The 23955-nt window shown below is 42.0% G+C and overlaps 1 protein-coding gene across 2 annotated transcripts in view; it reads right to left on the reverse strand.

Moving 5' to 3' along the window:
- The window catches only part of LOC126292259 (inositol-trisphosphate 3-kinase A-like), an 847830-nt gene that overhangs the window by 823092 nt on the left and 783 nt on the right, over nt 1–23955 (reverse strand). The window lies entirely within an intron of this gene.

The raw sequence follows: 23955 nt of genomic DNA on the forward strand, positions 1-23955 counted from the left end.
GGCCGTACACCTCTGGTGATCGTCGAGGGGACACTGAATAGTGCACGGTACATCCAAACCGTCATCGAACCCATCGTTCTACCATTCCTAGACCGGCATGGGAACTTGCTGTTCCAACAGGACAATGCACGTCCGCATGTATCCCGTACCACCCAACGTGCTCTAGAAGGTGTAAGTCAACTACCCTGGCCAGCAAGATCTCCGGATCTGTCCCCCATTGAGCATGTTTGGGACTGGATGAAGCTTCGTCTCATGCGGTCTGCACGTCCAGCACGAACGCTGGTCCAACTGAGGCGCCAGGTGGAAATGGCATGGCAAGCCATTTCACAGGACTACATCCAGCATCTCTACGATTGTCTCCATGGGAGAATAGCAGCCTGCATTGCTGCGAAAGGTGGATATACACTGTACTAGTGCCGACATTGTGCATGCTCTGTTGCCTGTGTCTATGTGCCTGTGGTTCTGTCAGTGTGATCATGTGATGTATCTGACCCCAGGAATGTGTCAATAAAGTTTCCCATTCCTGGGACAATGAATTCACGGTGTTCTTATTTCAATTTCCAGGAGTGTATATGGGACCCCTTATACGTCTAGTTACGATTGTAACAGGTGACAGGCATCCTGTCTGATCACCCGCATCCATTCGTGTCCATTGTGCCTTCCGATGGACTTGCGCGATTCCAGCAGGGCAATTCGACACCTCACACTTCCAGAATTGCTACATAGTGGTTCCAGGACACTCTCCTGAGATTAAACACTTCCCTTGGCCACCAGAGTCCGCAGAAATGAACATTAAGCATATCTGGGATGCCTTGCAACGTGTTGTTCAGAAGAGATTTCCACCCTCTCGTATTCGAACGGATTTATGGACAGCCCTGCAGGATTCATGGTGTCAGCTCCATCCAATGCTACTTACGACATTAGTCGGGTCCATGCCACTTCGTGTTGCGGCACTTGTGCGTGATCGCGGCTACCCTACACAATATTAGGCAGGTGTACCAGTTTCTTTGGTTCTTCAATGTACGTGCAAACGAAAATTCGTGTAGTATTTCAGGACGCCCACTGAAGATGCCTGATAACTAAGGTAGAAAGCGTCTTGGTGAAGGAGATAAATAAAAAACTTAATGTCAAGGGTGCAAAAAGCGTTTTTCTTTTGAGCTACTGTAATTTATCTATCAGACATGATGGACAGCACTACGAGATTGTTCGCTGATGATGTTGTCTCCTTGGCAACGAAATGCAGAGAGACTTGGACAAAGTTTGTACAACAAAGGAAGCTAAAGCAATGGCTTTTCTAGAAAGTGGCCCAATCACAGCTAATGCAATGATGAACAATACAGTGGGTAGAAAAACTCAGTCATTTTAATTATTTGGGATGTGATATTGTCACGTCGTAACCAGAGTTAAGTCAATATCTGAAAACAGGGTCGTCAATAAACTCTGCACTTACTACTGAAAGCATATTTATTAAGAACACCAGTGCAAGCACTACAAACATAAGGTATTTCGCAAAGTTTTGAGAAATAGTTAATAGTCAACAAGAAATAACTTTTTGTCGAGTGTGAAGTACGCCGCTAGGACACTAACAGCTACGCCACACTGCACACGCCGCAGCTCACGTCAATATCACAAAGGTACACTACTGGCCATTAAATTTGCCACACCACGAAGATGACGTGCTTCAGACGCGAAATTTAACCGACAGGAAGAAGATGCTGTATTATGCAAATGACTAGCTTTTCTGAGCATTCGCACAAGGATGACGCCGGTGGCGACACCTACAATGTGCTGACATGAGGAAAGTTTCCAACGGATTTCCCATACACCAACAGCAGTTGACCGGCGTTGCCTGGTGAAACGTTGTTGTGATGCCTCGTGTAAGGAGGAGAAACGCGTACCATCACGTTTCAGACTTTGATAAATGTCGGATTGCAGCCTATCGCGATTGCGGTTTATCGTATCGCGACATTGGTGCTCGCGTTGGTCGAGATCTAATGACTGTTGGCAGAATATGGAATCGGTGGGTTCAGGAGGGTAATACGGAACGCTGTGCTGGATCCCGACGGCGTCGTATCACTAGCAGTCGAGACGACAGGCATCTTATCCGCACGGCTGTAACGGATCGTGCAGCCACATCTCGATCCCTGACTCAACAGATGGGGACGTTTAGAAGACAACAACCATTTGCACAAACAGTTCGACGACGTTTGCAGCAGCATGAGCTATCAGCTCTGAGACCGTGGCTGCGGTTACCCTTGACGCAGCATCACAGACAGGAGCGCCTGCGATTGTGTACTCAACGACGAACCTGGGTGCACGAATGGCAAAACGTCATTTTTTCGGATGAATCCACGTTCTGTTTAGAGCACGAAGATGGTCACATCCGTGTTTGGCGACATCGTGGTGACCGCAGATTGGAAGCGTGTGTTCGTCATCGCCATACTGGCGTATCACCCGGCGTGATGGTTTGGGCTGCCATTGGTTACACGTCTCGGTCACCTCTTGTTCGCACTGACGACACTTTGAACAGTTGACGTTACATTTCAAATGTGTTACGACCCGTGGCTCTACCCCTCATTCGATCCCTGCGAAACCCTACATTTCAGCAGGATAATGCACGACCGCATGTTGCAGGTTCTGTACGGCCCTTTCTGGATACAGAAAATGTTCGACTGCTGCCCTGGCCAGCACATTCTCTATATCTCTCACAAATTGAAAACGTCTGGTCAATGGTGGCCGAGCAACTGGCTCGTCACAATACGCCAGCCACTCCTCTTGATGAACTGTGGTATCATGCTGAAGCTGCATGGGCAGCTGTACCTGTACACTCCATCCAAGCTGTGTTTGACTCAATGCCTAGGAGTATCAAGGCCGTTATTACTGCCAGAGCTGGTTGTTCTGGGTACTGATTTCTCAGGATCTATGCACCCAAATTGCGTGGAAAAGTAATCACATGTTAGTTGTAGTATAATATATGTGTCCAATGAATACCCGTTTATCCTCTGCATTTATTCTTGGTGTAGCAATTTTAATGGCCAGTAGTGTATTTAGGGATACATGCAGAGTTAATCACAATTACATTTCACCGGAGTCCACAGGTCACTTAGAACAAAAAAGAAATTTTTCTTCTCCCAGTACTGGAGAGAATTCCCCTCTCCCTCTCTTTTCTCTTTATCTGCATCAGTTTTCTTGTTCACTGAGCCGCAATTTCCTTTCCCCCCATTCCTTATTATTTTAGTGTGTCCATCATGTACTGCACGTTGCATTCAACAGGTCTAGTGTACTATGGGCACGTGGGCTGTGCCGCATACGAAGTGTGCCACTGACGTGTATTCCCTCTTCGCCTCTTATCCCTTACTTGACTGCTTCTTCGACGTAGGACACGACAGTAATAAAACTGTACACATTCGTATCAACAGAGCGCCGCTCTTGATTTTCCACGTCAATTAAACTTGCCTTTTTTGCGGCCGAGCGAAGCGCATTTGTGTTTGCAGCGCAGTTTGCCGTGAAGGCCGATGACGTCACACTGCCACTCGTGGCCTGCGTGGGAATGTGACAATTTCGTACACGGAGTCAACTCCGCAACCGGCCAACTACAAAGGGCGAATTCCAGTTGAGGCGTATTAAGCCAGTTATTTAGGAAAATTGAAAATGTCTCCTTATAACTACAAAATTGCTTTTGGTTTTATACATCCATACCATCATCAATGCATGCACGTATTCAAGGTATACAGGAAGAAATATAGAGCGTGTTTAAAAAATGACCAGTATATTTGAACGGCAATACAAACTAAACGAGCAGCAATAGAAATACACCGTTTGTTGCAATATACTTGGGACAACAGTACATTTTCAGGCAGACAAACTTTCGAAATTACAGTAGTTACAATTGTCAACAACAGATGGCGCTGCGGTCTGGGAAACTCTATAGTACGATATCTTCCACATATCCGCCATGCGTAGCAATAATATGGCGTAGTCTCTGAATGAAATTATCCGAAACCTTTGACAACGTGTCTGGCGGAATGGCTTCACATGCACATGAGTTGTACTGCTTCAGCTGTTCAATTGTTTCTGGATTCTGGCGGTACACCTGGTCTTTCAAGTGTCCCCACAGAAAGAAATCACAGGGGTTCATGTCTGGCGAATAGGGAGGCCAATCCACGCAGCCTCCTGTATGTTTCGGATAGCCCAAAGCAATCACACGATCATCGAAATATTCATTCAGGAAATTAAAGACGTCGGCCGTGCGATGTGGCCGGGCACCATCTTGCATAAACCACGAGGTGTTCGCAGTGTCGTCTAAGGCTGTTTGTACCGCCGCAAATTCACGAAGAATGTCCAGATAGCATGATGCAGTAATCATCGGATCTGAAAAATGGGCCAATGATTCCTTTGGAAGAAATGGCGGCCCAGACCAGTACTTTTTGAGAATGCAGGGACGATGGGACTCCAACATGGGGCTTTTCGGTTCCCCATATGCGCCAGTTCTGTTTATTGACGAAGCCGTCCAGGTAAAAATAAGCTTCGTCAGTAAACCAAATGCTGCCCACATGCATATTGCCATTATCAATCCTGTGCACTATATCGTTAGGGAACGTCTCTCGTGCAGCAATGGTAGCGGCGCTGAGGAGTTGCCGCGTTTGAATTTTTTTATGGATAGAGGTGTAAACTCTGGCGCATGAGGCGATACGTGGACGTTGGCGTCATTTGGACCGCAGCTGCAACACGGCGAACGGAAACCCGAGGCCGCTGTTGGATCACCTGCTGCACTAGCTGCGCGTTGCCCTCTGTGGTTGCCGTATGCGGTCGCCCTACCTTTCCAGCACGTTCATCCATCACATTTCCAGTCCGTTGAAATTTTTCAAACAGATCCTTTATTGTATCGCTTTTCAGTCCTTTGGTTACATTAAACCTACGTTGAAAACTTCGTCTTGTTGCAACAACACTGTGTTCTAGACAGTGGAATTCCAACACCAGAAAAATCCTCTGTTCTAAGGAATAAACCATGTTGTCCACAGCACACTTGCACGTTGTGAACATCACACGCTTACAGCAGAAAGACGACGTACAGAATGGCACACCCACAGACTGCGTTGTCTTCTATATCTTTCACATCACTTGCAGCGCCATCTGTTGTTGAAAATTGTAACTACTGTAATTTCGAAAGTTTGTCCGCCTGAAAATGTACTATTGTCCCAAGCATATTGCAACAAACGATGTATTTCTATCGCTGCTCGTTTAGTTTTTATTTCCGTTTTAAATATACCGGTCATATTTGAAACACCCTGTATATGTAACAACAAAATTTCGACCGCGTGACTGCTACGGTCGCTGGTTCGAATCCTGCCTCGGGCACGGATGTGTATGATGTCCTTAGGTTAGTTAGTTTAAGTAGTTCTAAGTTCTAGGGGACTGATGACCACAGATGATAAGTCCCATAGTGCTCAGAGCCATTTGAACCATTGTTTTTAACAAAATTTCGGAGGTTGTTCGTGAACGCTTCCTGGGTATTTCTGTATGATGGGCCCGTTGTTTCTTCTGGCTCGTTGCAGAGTAATCGCATTTCACTAGATTTTTCACCATCATTTATCTTTGTACTGACATTGCGCTGATAATATCTCTGCAACAGTGTAAATATGGACGGTGTGCGCTGCGTGGCTCGTTTGGAAACAAGATTCTCCCATTTAGTCACGGTCCTTGCTGCTGAAAACAGTAACTGCCACTTCACTCTACCCTCAAGTTTTCTACATCCACATACATACTCCGTACGGTGCCCCTACTATTCACTTCATTTCGTGTTCCACCGCAAAACAGAAAGAGGGAAAAACGACTTTCTATATGCCTCTGTACGAGCCCCAATATCTCGAATCTTTCATTCGTGGTCCTTACCCAGAATGTATATTGGCGACAATAGAATCGTGTAGAAAAGTTGTGGAATGTTTTCAGAGAGATAGTATCGACAGCAATTGAGACATATGTACCACATAAATTAATGAGTGATGGCACTGATCCCCCATGGTACACAAAAAAGGTAAGATATATGTTGCAGAAGCAACAAAAAAAGCATGCTAAATTTAAAAGAACGCAAAATCCCCAAGATCGGCAAAGTTTTACAGAAGTTCGAAATATAGCGCGTAATTCAATGCGAGATGCTTTTAATAATTTCCACAACGAAATTCTGTCTCGAAATCTGGCAGAAAAACAGAAGAGATTCAGGTCATACATAAAGCACACCAGTGGCAAGACGCAATCAATACCTTCACTGCTAGATAACAACGGTGAAGTCACTGATGACAGTGCCACTAAAGCAGAGTTATTAAACACGGTTTTCCGAAATCCTTCACCAAAAAAGACAAAGTAAATATTCCTGAATTCTAATCAAGAACAACTGCCAAGATAACAAACACAGAAGTAGATATCCTCAGTGTAACAAAACAGCTTAAATCACTTAATAAAGGCGAGGCCTCTGGTTCAGATTGTATACCAGTCAGGTTTCTCTTAGAGTATGCTGATAAAATAGCTCCATATTTAGCAATTATATATAACCACTCGCTCACAGGAAGATCCGTACCTAAAGACTGGAGAATTGCTCAAGTCACACCAAAACCGAAAAATGGAAGTAGGAGTAATCCGCTAAATTACAGGCATATAACACTAACGTCGATTTGCAATAGGGTTTAGGAACGTATACTGTATTGGAACTTTATGAAGTGCCTCGAAGAAAGCGATTTATTGACACATAGCACGGATTCAGAAAATATCGTTCTTGTGAAACGCAACTAGCTCTTTATACTCATGAAGTTATAAGTTCTATCGAAAGGGTATGTCAAATTGACTCCAAATTTTTAGATTTCCAGAAGGCTTTCGACACCGTTCCTCACAAGCGTCTTCTGACCAAACTGCCTGCCTACGGAGTACCGTCTCAGTTGTGCGACTCGATTCGTGATTTCCTGTCAGAAAGCTCACAATTCGTAGTAATAGACGGAAAGTCATCGAGTAAAACAGAAGTAATATCCGGCGTTCCCCAAGGAAGTGTTATAGGCCCTCTACTGTGGCTGATCTATATTAACGACCTAGGAGACAATCTGAGTAGCCGTCTTAGATTGTTTGCAGATGTCGCTGTCATTTACCGTCTTGTAAAGTCATCAGATGATCAAAACGACTTGCAAAATGATTTAGATAAGATATTTGTACGGTGCGAATAGTGGCAGTTGACCCTGAATAAAGAAAAGTGTTAAGTTATTCACATGAGTACTAAAAGAAATCAGCAAAATTTCGATTACGCGATAAGTCACACAAATCTGAAAGCTGTAAATTCAACTAAATACTTACGGATTACAATTTCAATTAACCTAAATTGAAACTGTCACATAGATAATATTGTGGGTAGAGCAAGCCAAAGACTGCGACTCGTTGGCAGAACACTTAGAAGGTGCCACAGGTCTACTAAAGAGACTGCTTACACAACGCTTGTCCGCCCTATTCTGGAGTATTGCTGTGCGGTGTGGGATCCGCATCAGGTGGGAATGACGTGTGACATTGAAAAAGTACAAAGAATGGCAGCTCGTTTTGTATTATAGCGAAATAGGGGAGATAGTGTCACAGACATGATACGTGAATTGGAATGGCAACCATTAAAACAAAGACGTTTTTCGTTGCGACGGGATCTTCTCATGAAATTTCAATCACCAGTTTTCTCCTCCGATTGCGAAAACGGTTTGTTGCCACCCACCTACATAAGGAGAAATGATCATTACGATAAAATAAGAGAAATCAGGCCTCGTACAGAAAACTTTAAGTGCTCTTTTTTTCCCGCGTACCGTTCGAGAGTGGAACTGTAGAGAGACAGCTTGAAGGTGGTTCAATGAACCCTCTGCCAGCCACTTTATTGTGAATAGCAGGGCAATCATGTTGTAGATGTAAAATCGTTCGGCAGCCAGCTTCAGATGCCGATTCTCTAAATTTTCTTAACAGTTTTCTCGGAAAGAACATCTCCTTCCCTCCAAGGATTCCCCTTTGAATTCCCAAAGCATATACCTAACACCCTATATATCGGGTAATATCAACAGCAGCAGAAGATGGTATAACAGGTGTAGGATTGGTTATGAATAGGAAGGTAGAGCAGAGGGTGTGTTACTGTGAACAGTTCAGTGACCGGGTTGTTCTAATCAGAATCGACAGCAGACCAACACCGACAACGATAGTTCAGGTATACATGCCGACGTCGCAAGCTGAAGATAAACAGATAGAGAAAGTGTATGAGGATATTGAAAGGGTAATGCAGTATGTAAAGGGGGACGAAAATCTAATAGTCATGGGCGACTGGAGTGCAGTTGTAGGGGAAGGAGTAAAAGAAAATGTTACAGGAGTGTATGGGCTTGGGACAAGGAATGGAAGAGGAGAAAGACTAATTGAGTTCTGTAACAAGTTTCAGCTAGTAATAGCGAATACCCGGTTCAAGAATCACAAGAGGAGGAGCTATACTTGGAAAAGGCCGGGAGATACTGGAAGATTTCAATTAGATTACATCATGGTCAGACAGAGATTCCGAAATCAGATACTGGATTGTAAGGCGTACCCAGGAGCAGATATAGACTCAGATCACAATATAGTAGTGATGAAGAGTAGGCTGAAGTTCAAGACATTAGTCAGGAAGAATCAATACGCAAAGAAGGAGGATACGGAAGTTCTAAGGAATGACGAGATACGTTTGAAGTTCTCAAACGCTATAGATACCGCAATAAGGAATAGCGCAGTAGGCAACACAGTTGAAGAGGAATGGACGTCCCTAAAAACGGCCATCACAGAAGTTGAGAAGGAAAACATAGGTACAAAGAAGGTAGCTGCGAAGAAACCATAGGTAACAGAAGAAATACTTCAGTTGATTGATGAAAGGAGGAAGTACAAACATGTTCCGGAAAAATCAGGAATACAGAAATACAAGTCGCTGAGGAATGAAAGTAATAGGAAGTGCAGGGAAGCTAAGACGAAATGGCTGCAGGAAAAATGTAAAGACATTGAAAAAGATATAATTGTCAGAAGGACAGACTCAGCATACAGGAAAGTCAAAACAATCTTTGGTGACATTAAAAGCAACAGTGGTAACATTGAGAGTGCAACGGGAATTCCACTGTTAAATGCAGAGGAGAGAGCAGATAGGTGGAAAGAATACATTGAAAGCCTCTATGAGGGTGAAGATTTGTCTGATGTGATAGAAGAAGAAACTGGAGTCGAGTTAGAAGAGATAGGGGATTCAGTATTAGAATTGGAATTTAAATGAGCTTTGGAGGACTTACGGTCAAATAAGGCAGAAGGAATAGATAACATTCCATCAGAATTTCTAAAATCATTAGGGGAAGTGGCAACAAAACGACTATTCACGTTGGTGTGTAGAATATATGAGTCTGGCGACATACCATCTGACTTTCGGAAAAGCATCATCCACACAATTCCGAAGACGGCAAGAGCTGACAAGTGCGAGAATTATCGCACAATCAGCTTATCAGCTCATGCATCGAAGCTGCTTACAAGAATAATATACAGAAGAATGGAAAAGAAAATTGAGAATGCACTAGGTGACGATCAGTTTGGCTTTAGGAAAAGTAAAGGCACGAGAGAGGCAATTTTGACGTTACGGCTAATAATGGAAGCAAGGCTAAAGAAAAATGAAGACACGTTCTTAGGATTTATCGACCTGGAAAAAGCGTTCGACAATATAAAATGGTGAAAGCTGTTCGAGATACTGCAAAAAGTAGGGGTAAGCTACAGGGAGAGACGGGTCATATAAAATATGTACAACAACCAAGAGGGAATAATAAGAGTGGACGATCAAGAACGAAGTGCTCGTATTAAGAAGGGTGTAAGACAAGGCTGTAGCCTTTCGCCCCTACTCTTCAATCTGTACATCGAGGAAGCAATGATGGAAATAAAAGAAAGGTTCAGGAGTGAAATTAAAATACAAGGTAAAAGGATATCAATGATACGATTCGCTGATGACATTGCTATCCTGAGTGAAAGTGAAGAAGAATTAAATGATCTGCTGAACGGAATGAACAGTCTAATGAGTACACAGTATGGTTTGAGAGTAAATCGAAGAAAGACGAAGGTAATGAGTAGTAGTAGAAATGAGAACAGCGAGAAAGTTAACATCAGGACTGATGGTCACGAAATCAATGAAGTTAAGGAATTCTGCTACCTAGGCAGTGAAATAACCAATGACGGGCGGAGCAAGGAGGACATCAAAAGCAGACTCGCTATGGCAAAAAAGGCATTTCTGGCCAAGAGAAGTCTACTAATATCAAATACTGGCCCTAATTTGAGGAAGAAATTTCTGAGGATGTACGTCTGGGGTACAGTATTGTATGGTAGTGAAACATGGACTGTGGGAAAACCGGAACAGAAGAGAATAGAAGCATTTGAGATGTGGTGCTATAGAGGAATGTTGAAAATTAGGTGGACTGATAAGACAAGGAATGAGGAGGTTCTACGCAGAATAGGAGAGGAAAGGAATATGTGGAAAACACTGATAAGGGGCAGCATGATAGGACATCTGTTAAGACACGAGGGAATGACTTCCATTCTACTAGAGGGAGCTGTAGAGGGCAAAAGCTGTAGAGGAAGACAGAGATTGGAATAACTGAGGACGCAGGTTGCAAGTGCTACTCTGAGATGAAGAGGTTAGCACAGGAAAGGAATTCGTGGCGGGCCGCATCAAACCAGTCAGTAGACAGATGACCAAAAAATAAAAAAAATATCTAACACTTACGTGTTGGTCTCTGAACTACCTTGGTGTCCTCCCACAATTGACCTGGTACCGACCCCAAACACTCGAGCAGTAATCAAGAATAGGTCGCTCCAGCGTCCTATATGCAGTCTCCTTCTACAGGCGAACCACTCTTTCCTAAAATTCTCCCAATAAACCGAAGTCGAACTTTGGGTTTCCATCCCACAATCAGATGTTCGTTCCATTTCCATAGCTTAGCAACGTTACGTCCATAAGTCATCCTTATCATCTTAAAGCCACTCAACTTCGACCCCTTACCGTACACGTGCAGTAGCCTAGAAACAAAATGATGAAGAAAAAAGAGCACTTTGCTACTCGGCTTAAGTCGGTGTTTACATTTAAACAGGATACATCTTCAGCTAATTACCCGTTCGAGTTGCGGCGACAGGCGTAAGGTAACAAAAGCAAATAAATGCATGTAATCTGTGGAACCAAGGTGCCGCTCCACGTCATTACTTCGATTACACAGGCACTTAAAAATACGTACTCAGTTCACGTGGCGGAAAGAAACTGAAATAGACTATTGTGTCCGTTAATAGCCGTGAAGCGACACGCAATACTCGATAAGGGGAGGGAAAATAAGCCTTGCGTTATTTTGCTTCAGCTAACATTACGTTCTCCTTCAAACGCACGTCATTACACACAATAGATTCCCATTAAAGCGGCTGACAAGTAAAACCCAGCGCAACTGAATTCTAACAGCCGAGTTACCTGCCAGTCCCTGTGACTCAGGTATTTCCGACTAAACGTCAGACGGCGGTAGAGAAGTCTTATCTACAGCTGTAAGATAACTCCGATAGCGAAACGCCGCTTCTGAGCATTTGCTCTGCCGGACACATCTGAGGCGTGAGTTACTTAATATGATGCACAATGACATTAAGAAAGATTCTGGGCAGTAGGGAACGAATGAAGTCACTTCCCAAGAAAAACGTTTAAGATAAAATGGGTACAAGAAGCACAACAAAAAAAGACAATACAACAAGGAATTACAAGTAATGTAAACCAGAGAGGCCATCTCCGCCAGCTGATGTACTCGAATTCTCACAGCATTATGTATCGTATTTTAATCTACTTGTCCGGGCCCTATTCATAAAGTTACAATTACCACCACGATAAATATAGTTAGGTGTCATAAAAGTGGGCAACTTTGTGAGGCTCTTATATTTTGTGTCGTAACCTTGTCCATATTCGTACTGCAGAATTTATATTGTAAATTTAGGGAATTTTATAACACTTATCCATTAACGTAGCTAGAACTAAAGTGCAATTAGGTATTCGGAATATAACACGGTGAAAATTATTGAACTGTATGAAAAAAAAAAACGTAAATTAGTTACAAACTACGACGTGCGCACATTTTATTCAACATATAAACGTGATTACAGATGTTCGGATTTAGGATGTTCGATATGCCTGCCATCATTGGTGGTGACGTGGCGCAGACAAATAGCGAAATTCTGCATGACCTGCTGAAGTGTGAGGGCATCGATCCTGTCGATGACATCCTGAATGGCTGTTTTCAGCTCAGCAATGGTCTTGGAGATATTGCCGTACATCTTGTCTTCAATATAGCCCCACAGAGAGGAGTCGCATGTCTTCAGATCCAAAATATGACAGCCATTTGAGGGCCATGTCAGTGGTCTCTGGGTACTCCAGAGCTATAATGCGGTCCCCAAAGTGCTCCTTCAAGACATCACTCTGCTGCTTCGATGGGGTCGAGCTCCGTCTTGCATGAACCACATCCTGTTCAAATCAGGGTCGCTCTGGACAACGTGGATGAAATCATCTTCCAAAACCTTGACGTACCGTTCGGTAGTCACCGTGCTACCAAGGAATAGTGCACCGATTATTCCTTGACTGGACACTGCACACCACACAGTCACCTGCTGAGGGCGAAGAGGCTTCCCGATCGGGAAATGCGGATTCTCACTCCAATTTTGCTTACTGAACCCATCCAAATGAAAGTGGACTTCGTCGCTAAACCAAACCATGCAAGCACGTACTAATTCCAATCACGCCCCCTGGTCAATCGTGAAGTTTGAACGCCCTAACGCAAACCGTTCAGAAGTTATGACGATTTTATTTCATATAGTTCAACAGTTTTCACCCTGTAAAAGTCAAAATATGCTCCCCAGCGCAAGACATCAATGTGACATTAAGCCTGAGCCAGGCAAAACAGAAATAAACTCATCTATCACATCTCTGGGTTTGTCTAGTGTCCCTTTATGACACATGGTTATAACTCTGTTACAAGTTTGCCCAGTTGTGTGAGTTTTCCTACACCCATACACAGACAAAAATTTGTCACCTTGTTTGCCAATTGGCAGGTGAATAAGACAGCCAACGATTTGGAATCAACGGTGGTATTCAATTAACCTTACCGTTATTTTCTTTTTTTTTCCTCGTGTGGTTTCACTCAACAGACGCGTAAATCAGTGTGTGCAACTTTTGTTTAATTACCGTGCTTAATGAAGTTTGCTTCGTTTTTCATTATTATTATTTTATTTTAATTAGGGCAGGTCCATAGTTACTGGGATTTTAAGAAAGTCTGAAAGATAAATCTCACCAAATTGGCAAATGTTTTGAACATGGCTACACTTCAGCAACAGTTACAGGATAGCAAGTGAATAAGACAGTCAACAGCAATCAACAAGATGCAGTATATGGTGGTATTCAATTAACATTAACCATGGTTTCAACGGATTTAAACCCGTCTTCTTCAGGAGGACAAGAAACCTACATAATTACGACATAAATCGCAATCAAAGCATCACGGACCAGCATCACCTATCATACAGAAACTACCACCCACAACACAGTGTGACACGTAATCTGGCTCATGATGTTTTGACTGTAATTTAATGCATGCAGGTTTCTTGTCCTTCTGAAGAAGACGGGGTTAAATACGTTGAAACCGTGGTTAAGGTTAATGGAATGCCACCATTTATTGCAACGGGTTGACTGTCTTATTGCCGGCCGCGGTGGTCTAGCGGTTCAGGCGCTCAGTCCGGAACCGCGCGACTGCTACGGTCGCAGGTTCGAATCCTGCCTCGGGCATGGATGTGTGTGATGTCCTTAGGTTAGTTAGGTTTAAGTAGTTCTAAGTTCTAGGGGACTGATGACCACAGATGTTAAGTCCCATAGTGCTCAGAGCCATTTGACTGTCTTATTCACCTGCTGTTCTGTAACCATTGCTCAAGTACAACCACGTCAAAAATTGATTCGATGAGATTTATCTTTGTAATTTTCTTCAAATCCCAATAACAACAGATCTGTCCTCATTAAAATGAAATAACGATGAATAAAGAAACAAACTACATTAAGCACGTAATGAAACAAAACTCGCACTTATTTGCGCGTCTATCCAGTGCAACCACATGAGGGAAAAACAGGATAATATTTTCTAAGCAAGGATCCAACTGTTATACACTAACATCATGGGTCAATGGTATATATATAAAAAACAATGTCATAACGCCATGGATACAATATTCTGAGTAATGGTTTGTTATATTTAGTAACAAAGTTATAATGCGAAATAAAAAATTTTCTATTTATAAACCATTCACATATGTGTCTAATCCCATTAAAGAGGCTTGTTTTCTGCAATTCCAGTTGCTACACTCCCTTCTGCAGCCGTGTGTTGTGTTACGAAGTTACCCCTATAGCATACGGAAATAAAAGTATCGCTTTCTAACGACTGAAGAAATTTTTTACAAAATTCGACTCTTTTACAGTATGACCTGTGCATATAACTTATTTGTATCGATTTACGTTCCATTAGTCAGCTCTTTAAAGTTATCGGCAGTAACATAAATTTTCCGAGAAATCTGCAAACGCTTTTTTTTACAACGGCCAACAAATTGACTCTGTGACTGCGTCCTTGCAGTTTAAATCACTAGCGGTAAGAACACGTTGCACGAGCGCTATATCCTGAATGTCGACACAAGTTACAGCATTTTAGAATAAAGAGTTTGTCTTCGTTGTTGTCAAAAAGTAATACCTCAGTCACAAAGTTGTCCACTTTTACGGCAATTAACTTTTTGTTTGTTTGCTGATACATACATCTTTAAAAAGAAAATAATGCATTACTGCGTTAAGTGGATACAAGGGTATAAAAATGCATGAAACCATTCGTAGACATTTTTAAAACTTAATTTTGCGCTCCACGAATATTTCTAAGCTTTATAATCTGCAATAACTTGTCATCTGGTGGTGCAATACAGGAAATATTTTATCTGTCATTAACTACGTTATATGACGGAAAATGGTGTATTGGAAAAGTTTTACATTACTTATAATTCCTTCGAAACATGTAAATTGATAGATTATACTTATTAACTACAAATATGCATAAATATTAAAATGACAATACTGTGGGAAACTTAAGAATAAAATCTATCTACTTTGTTTTGAGTAGCAGTTTTGCTACTCCGGTGTACATTTCGAAGCCACAGCTCCATCATGAGGCTTCAGCTGTTTTTTAAGAAGCTTTACTGCGATGTCGAGACACCATAAAAGCGTATGAAGCGACTTCCAAATTTTGTCTATAACACTGTAAACAGCAAGTCCAAATTACCTCAGTGTGGTGTCATATGAGCAAGAAATCAGTACATTTCGCTAATACGTGTTTCTACCGTGTTGACATCACAAATAAGGTCCTTGCACATCAACATAAATCTCTGACGAGGGGGTTGTGACTTCGAAATGTACACTAGCAAAGATAAATGCTATAAAGACAATGGACGAAATTTATTTTTGGGTTTTCTATTCATTTCAGAGCGCCTCATATCTGTCAAGAGTTATCTCTATGGCAAGCATGAAAAACAGGAGGCTACTATCCTTGGTTAAACAAAATGAATAACTTTTTTTCAGCTGTGAATGACTGCCAACATATACGCTCGACGCATTTCGACAGAAGGTTGCATTTGCCTGATGTTTTTCGTTTTTGTGTGTCGCTGACGTGCAGTGCGTCGTAAGCAACGGATGTGCACTGTTTGAAGACTCAAGTACTGTTATACAATGGCGCCGTCTGAGGGTCACAGAAGGTCGAAAGTATTTCCCCTCGTCGAGGTATTGACGGAAGCAGATGCATTGCTGATAGAAGCTGCTAGTTATCGGGTTATTCCAGGGCGTGGTCTTGCTGATACCGCAGTGTCGCCAGTTAAAAGCGTTCGCTCTCTCTGGTCACACAGACTTGCTGTGATGTCGTGAAGAGAGAGCACCAGCAATCGCCTAAAGAAAGAGGAGCTGGCCGCGTGATGATACTAGAAGGACGTTCAAAGGTTGCTTTAACTACAGTGGTTTGTATGGGCTCTATAAAAATACTGTAATCTGAAACACTTGTTTTCTCATTTTTACCCACAAATGTAAGGATGTAGAGGCTTATCTCACTAGGGGTAAGATAGATACTGCCTACAGGAAAATTAAAGAGACCTTTGGAGATAAAAGAACCACTTGTATGAACATTAAAAGCTCAGATTGAAACACAGTTCTAAGCAAAGAAGGGAAAGCAGAAAGGTGGAAGGAGTATATAGAGGGTCTATACAAGGGTGATGTACTTGAGGACAATATTATGGAAATGGAAGAGGATGTAGATGATGATGAAATGGGAGATACGATACTGCGTGAGACAGGGTTGTAGCCTCTCCCCAATGTTATTCAATATGTATATTGAGCAAGCAGTAAAGGAAACAAAAGAAAAATTCGGAGCAGGTATTAAAATCCATGGAGAATAAATAAAAATGTTGAGGTGCCGATGACATCGTAATTCTGTCAGTCAGCAAAGGACTTGGAAGAGCAGTTGAACGGAATGGATAGTGTCTTGAAAGGAGGATATAAGATGAACATCAACAAAAGCAAAACGAGGATAATGGAATATAGTCGAATTAAGTCGGGTGATGCTGAGGGAATTAGATTAGGAAATGAGACACTTAAAGTAGTAAAGGAGTTTTGCTATTTGGGGAGCAAAATAACTGATGATGGTCGAAGTAGAGAGGATATAAAATGTAGACTGGCAATGGCAAGGAAAGCGTTTCTGAAGAAGAAAAATTTGTTAACATCGAGTATAGATTTAAATGCCAGGAAGTCGTTTCTGGACGTATTTGTATGGAGTGTAGCCATGTATGGAAGTGAAACGTGGACGATAAATAGTTTGGACAAGCAGAGAATAGAAGCTTTCGAAATGTGGTGCTACAGAAGAATGCTGATGGGTAGATCACATAACTAATGAGGAGGTATTGAATAGAATTGTGGAGAAGAGGAGTTTGTGGCACAACTTGACTAGAAGGAACCGGTTGGTAGGATATGTTCTGAGGCATCAAGGGATCACCAATTTAGTGTTGGAGGGCAGCGTGGAGGATAAAAATCGTAGAGGGAGGCCAAGAGATGAATACACCAAGCAGATTCAGAAGGATGTAGGCTGCAGTAGGTACTGGGAGATGAAGAAGCTTGCACAGGATAGAGTAGCACGGAGAGCTGCATCAAACCAGTCTCAGGACTGAAGACCACAACAATAACAACAACAAGGAAAATATGTGTAGAATCCAGATCTGATTATTTTCGAGGGGGACATCTGCTGGTGCTAAAATCAGCCCGTAAATTTAAAATTTAAAATGGGAACACACATTTTTATTGCAGAATCTGATTCTACATAAAAAACAACGTGCATTTCGTGTTAAGCATTTGTTTTGATTCTTGCTAGTGGGCTCTGTAATTCAAGAAAATCCATGTTCTCATTTTTGCGTGGAAAATGGTTACGGATAAATAAAAAATACTTATTTACTTCGTAAATTTTGATTCGCTAAAACTAAAACTCTCCCTCTCTCCCCGCAAGGTCGAGTCTGAGAGAGAGGAATTGGAGTTTTACAAATGTTGACCCAAATATGGATCCTGCCCGTCATCAGGGAACTATTCAAGCTGCTGGAGGCTCTGTAATGGTGTGGAGCGAGTGCAGTTGGAGTGATATGGGAGCCCTGAATCGTCTAGATATGACTCTGACAGGTGACAAATAGGTAAGCGTCCAATCTGGCCTCCTGTATTCATTCATGTCGATAGCGTATTCCGACGGGGAAATGCAGCAGGATAATGCGACACCCCACATGTCCAAAATTGCTAAAGAGTGTCTCCAGCAACACCCTTCTGGGTTTAAACACTTCCGCTGGCCACCAATCTCCCCAGACATGCGACATTATTGAGCATATCAGGGATATCTTGTAACGAACTGTTCAGAAGAAATGTACGCTTACGGATTTACGGACATCCCTGCAGGATTAATGATGTCAGTTCCTTCCAGCACTACTACAGACATTAGTCGAGTCCATGCCACGTCGTGTTGCGGCACTTCTGCGTGCTCGCCGGGACCTACACGATATTAGGTAGGTGTACCAGTTTCTTTGGCTCTTCAGTGTATATGCTTGAATAAAGCTTGTGTTATGAAGAGGAGTATGCCTTGTTATGAAACTTCCTGGTACATTAAAGCTGTGTGTCTTACTTGGTACACGAACCAGGAATCCTGTCTTTGATGTGCAGTATCTTTATCAACTGAACTATCAAGACACAAAGACAGCTTCAATTTTGCCTGTATTTCTCAGCTACATCTGGAAATGAAGCTATGAATGTGAGTTGTGTGTCGTGACACGATAAGTCGGGCGACAGCAGCAGGTACCAAACTACCGGGTGATCAAAAAGTCAGTATAAATTCGAAAACTTAATAAACCACGGAATAATGTAGATAGAGAGGTACAAATTTACACACATGCTTGGAATGACATGCGGTTTTATTAAAACCACGCTATATTGCTAGACGCGTGAAAAATCTCTTGCGTGCGTTGTTTGGTGGTGATCGTGTGCTCAGCCGCCACTTTCGTCATGCTTGGCCTCCCAGGTCCCCAGACCTCAGTCCGTGCGATTATTGGGTTTAGGGTTACCTGAAGTCGCAAGTGTATCGTGGTCGACCGACATCTCTAGGGATGCTGAAAGACGACATCCGACTCCAATGCCTTATCATAACTCCGGACATGCTTTACAGTGCTGTTCACAACATTATTCCTCGACTACAGCTGTTGTTGAGGAATGATGGTGGACATATTGGGCATTTCCTGTAAAGAACATCATCTTTGCTTTGTCTTACTTTGTTATGCTTATTATTGCTATTCTTACCAGATGAAGCGCCATCTGTCCGACATTTTTTGAACTTACATATATATATATATATATATATATATATATTGGTTCTAATAAAACCCCATGTCATTCCAAGCATGTGTGTAAATTTGTACCTCTCTGTCTACATTATTCCGCGATTTATTCAGTTTTCAAATTGATACTGACTTTTTGATCACCCGGTATGTACTACCATCTGAGAACTCATTCTAGCATAAATACGTCGGTACATAAAAACATTAAAAGGAACATTGCTATGTACTAAATTATTGGCCTTCCTTGTAACTTAATCTAGTAGAAAGTATTGTGTAGATATTTTCAAAAATCCTGGAAAGAACGAAGTTAACACCCTGAATGATCCGTCGCTGATAGTTCATACTAACTTTGCAACCAACAAATCTCATTCTCTTGTACGACAAAATAGAAGAAATCTGATGTTCACTCGATGGCGATAGAGTGATTTCCCGCACTGATATGATTACGGAAAAATCCCTTGACGATCATTGCTGCTAACAAATGTGCTAGGCGAAAAGATCATGAAAAATTTTCGAGCTGTACCCGCGTCTAGAAGTTGGGTTGTAAATATAAACATCCTGCATCTTTCGCATTTAGAAAGCGGAAATTTATATCTCTAAGTTCGAAAAGTACGCTGCCAGCTGGTAACAAACAAAGAAAATATGTGATGTAATGGGGGTCGGGTGATGGCATATATCTGTTCTACAATTAGACCGTGACTGGTAGTAAACACGCTTGGAGATAAGGTATCCGAAGTACCAAACTTCACTCCCAGCGAATTCACTTCTCCATCAAAGCCAACAAACAGTACAAATCTATGGTAGAAACTTCCACCAGAGCACAAGTCGTTGTACTGTGTTACACACACAGAGTGAAATAAAAGGAACAAGCTACAAATAATGTGTACACAGTCGAAATGTTTTGAGCGCATATGTAAGGCAGTCGCTGTTGCTTTTTGCATGACTGTTGGAAGACTAATGTTACGCTATGGTTCTGTCTTTGAGGTAATATTTGTGTATTCGATTACTTACCGTGGTATGACCAGTTTCCTATGATGGTGAAATGAAAGAAGAAAAAATCCGCGTATTACGAAACACGTATTTCAATGGACCTATTCAGTACATGTCCGGAGTGGTTTTTATTTGACATGTGAAAACTATGTACAGTCCGTTATCTAGGAAAGGCTTTTATCGAAGTCCATACCAACGAGAAACTTAGCACAGGAACATGTAGGAATTTCAGTGGGGCAGGGAGAATCTCACAAGAGGATAAGAGTTGCGATAGATAGGGATCCAGGAACTAAATCGTCCCATGAGCGCTTGTTGATTCTAACACGCTATTGATGCTTTCGATCCTCTTCATTGTTTTGTGGAACAGAGAAAAGACTTACTGAACGCAGTTTTTCAGAAGCCGATTGTTGTTTAAGTTTTCAAATTAACTTTGCTTTCAAAAAATGGTTCAAATGGCTCTGAGCACTATGGGACTCAACTGCTGTGGTTATCAGTCCCCTAGAACTTAGAACTACTTAAACCTAACTAACCTAAGGACATCACACACATCCATGCCCGAGGCAGGATTCGAACCTACGACCGTAGCAGTCGCACGGTTCCGGACTGCGCGCCTAGAACCGCGAGACCACCGCGGCCGGCTTTGCTTTCACATCTGCATTCAGTAGGATCTGGGTCTGAGCACTATGGGACTTAACATCTGAGGTCATCGGTCCCCTAGAACTTAGAATTACTTAAACCTAACTAACCTAAAACATCGCACACATCCATGCCCGAGGCAGGGTTCGAACCTGCGACCGTAGCGGTAGCTCGGTTCCAGACTGTAGCGCCTAGAACCGCACGGCCACTCCGGCCGGCGCATTCAGCAGGTTCATATTGTGTTTAATGGTATAAAAAGCTAACAGGGTCCCTGGTATTACACACAAGAAAGAGGAAAAAATGTAGCGATGAAATGAAACCGGCGTATGCAATACACCATTTTAACGTTAATGATCAGCATGCTGTTTATAGTAAACGCACGTTCATGTTTAATGCGTTACATTATTTACTACACGGAATAATGCTACACACTGATGTTACATTAGTGAAATTCGCATTCATATTAAACTTTTTTTAACTTACAAGTCGCTGTAAACAATACTGGAGACTGAAATCAAACGCTCCCGAACATTCGATTATAACTTGTGCCTTACAGAAATACCGGGTGCAGAAATTGTACTTATCACGCACTGTCATACGTGTTGCATACTCACTCTAACAGAAAGAATGAAAATTTGCGAGTATTGCGAGAAAAGTACATCAAGGTAGTACAAGGAGACTTGGGGAATTACTTGACAAAATGAGACACTGAAGATAGCAGATGAGTTTGTTATTTGGGCAGCAAAATCACCGGTAATGGTCCAAGCAGAGAGGATATAAAATTCAGAATGACCATAGAACAAAAAAGTTATGAAAAAGAGGAAATTGTCAATATCAGGTACAAACGTAAGGTTACAAAGTCTTTTGTGAATATTTTTGTTTGGAGTGCAGCCTTGGACGTGGACGATAAACAGTTCAGATAAGAAGGGAACAGAAGCTCTTGAAATGCGGTGCTGCAGGACAATGATGAAGATTAGGTGGCTAGATAGAATGAGTATTGATGAGTTACTGAATCTAAATCGGACGAAAAGAAGGGATCGGTCGTTATGATGCATTCTGACGCATCAGGATTGTCAGTTTGCTAATGGAGGGAATAGTGTGTGTTTCTGTGTGTGTATGGAGAGGGGGGAGAGGGGGGGACATTTTAGAGGAGGAGACCAAGAAATGACCACAGCAAGCGGGTTCAAATGGGTGTATCGTGCAGCAGTTATGCAGAATGAAGAAAGTCATACAGGATAGACTAATGTGGAAAACCGTAACAAACAAGTCTTCGGACTGAAGATAACAACATAAATGTGAGAAAAATACAACCAGGTTCTTATGTGTTGTGTGTAGTGTTTACGTAAATCTCACAATTCCCAGATGGATACTAATAAATTCGGAACAAGTTAATGGTAATAACGTGAATTTAGAAACGGAAATTGCACCTCTTTTGCTGTAGACACTTCGCCAACAGTATATTTCACAGCCACCTGCAGTTGAAAAATTCGTCAGGGCGAAAGAAGAATAGAGTGTGTAGAGATTGGGGTGTGATCAGGGGGGGGGGGGGGGGGACGAGAAAATAAAAGCGTTGTTAAGCGAACGCCTCGCAAATGCAGAAAAGTCTTGATTTCAGAAAAGTCGGCTACTGGCTTATGATAGCAGGTCTCTTTTTGGAAAGTCGTACTGTTTTGCAAATGTAATTCTGACGTCCGCAATCAATGAAACACTATATGTCTTGCCTGTCCTGAGTAATAATAGATAAAGCAATTATTTCCGCTATGTGCAACAATCGCTAACACATAAAGACTGCATGAATGGTGGTCATTCAACTGTCCACTTACAAACTCATTAGTAGGGATTACGTTACGCTGACGTAATAGTATGTAGCAGAAGAAGGTGACAGGGTGCTGTCAAAACACACACGTACATATAGGGGAAATAGTGTAAACAGTGCAGATGGGAATCAAAGTGAATAAAAATGCAGGCCACAATTAGTATGGTATGAACAGAAAATTGAGGTAGAGTAGGAAACTGAATTTATACAAGTTGTTTGTTGAACAGTCAAGACCTCAACAGGTACAGAAATTTAATGTTTTTCTTAAAAGAAGCGTGAATAAACTGGTTTTGGTCGTACGATATAGTTCGCCCTTTCTAACGATGATAATGACACGTTTCTGCTTTTGTTAAAAAACGTAGCTTGCTGTACAGTTACCATTTTATTTACTTTTTCAAAGTCATTATTTACACGTATAAAATATTTTCTGTCTTGACAGCCACTGACAGCGTTTTACGTATTCTGAAGTCTCACTGATGTTTCGTCTCAGAAAGTGTTGGAAACGGAAATCACGGTCCAAATCTCGGTGTAAATAATATGGCACCTACTACACGTTTTACACTGAAGTATGGCGTTTACTTCCATACCGGTATATATTACGTTTTATTTTATTTTTTATTGTTAGACCACACTGTAGCCATGAGAAACCATTTTTGAGCTGTTCACCCTTCACACAATATCATGTTTTGTCATGCTAATAGGTTTTCTGTTAGTAGACGGTGTACTACTTTTGTAGGTATGGATTTCATTTCCACATATTGCAACTTATTTTATGTTTGGACATATACTTCAACTAGTGAAACCTTTTTAATTAACGACTAGGGATATTCAGTTATAAGTTACTGTGTGTATGAAGGTGATTAGTTACGTATTCTGGCGCTCACATATAAGTACATGGCACTTTCAGGGCATCACAAATACTTGTTATGCATCTGTGTGAGCAGCACATTTGACGTGGATTCTTGTATCACAACGGTATATGATAGCCGGCTGCCACGTTATCTTTTTTATGAATTCTTAGATCTTCTTTATATCTGGCCTTCAGCCAATCTGACATACTTTTTTGCCACATTGGCGTTTTCGTCTTTTTGTAACAGATCTCGTAATGGCAGTATGCCGAAACCAGTTCTCGAGAATTATAGACAGTAGACAGTCATACGCGAGTCTGGCAGATATTATGAATAAAGTGCCAAACAGGATCAAAGATCTGTTTGCAGACTTTATGTCTTCAACTGATAAAGTCGTACCGCGTGGAATGGCTGCGCGGTTTGAGGCGCTATGGCACGGATTGCGCGGCCACTCCCGCCGGAGGTTTGAGTCCTCCCTCGGGCATGTGTGTGTGTGTGTGTGTGTGTTGTACTTAGCATAAGTTAGTTTAAGTAGTGTTTGAGTCTAGAGACCGATGACCTCCGCAGCTTGGTCCCTTACGAATTCACACACATTAGAACATTTGACAAAGCCGTCTTATCTGTAATGATATCTAGTGATCAAAACGATCTAGTGAAACTTTTGTATGTCCATCCTTTATT

The sequence above is a fragment of the Schistocerca gregaria genome, chromosome 9 (genome assembly GCF_023897955.1).
Source record: "Schistocerca gregaria isolate iqSchGreg1 chromosome 9, iqSchGreg1.2, whole genome shotgun sequence".
Classification (NCBI taxonomy): domain Eukaryota; kingdom Metazoa; phylum Arthropoda; class Insecta; order Orthoptera; family Acrididae; genus Schistocerca; species Schistocerca gregaria.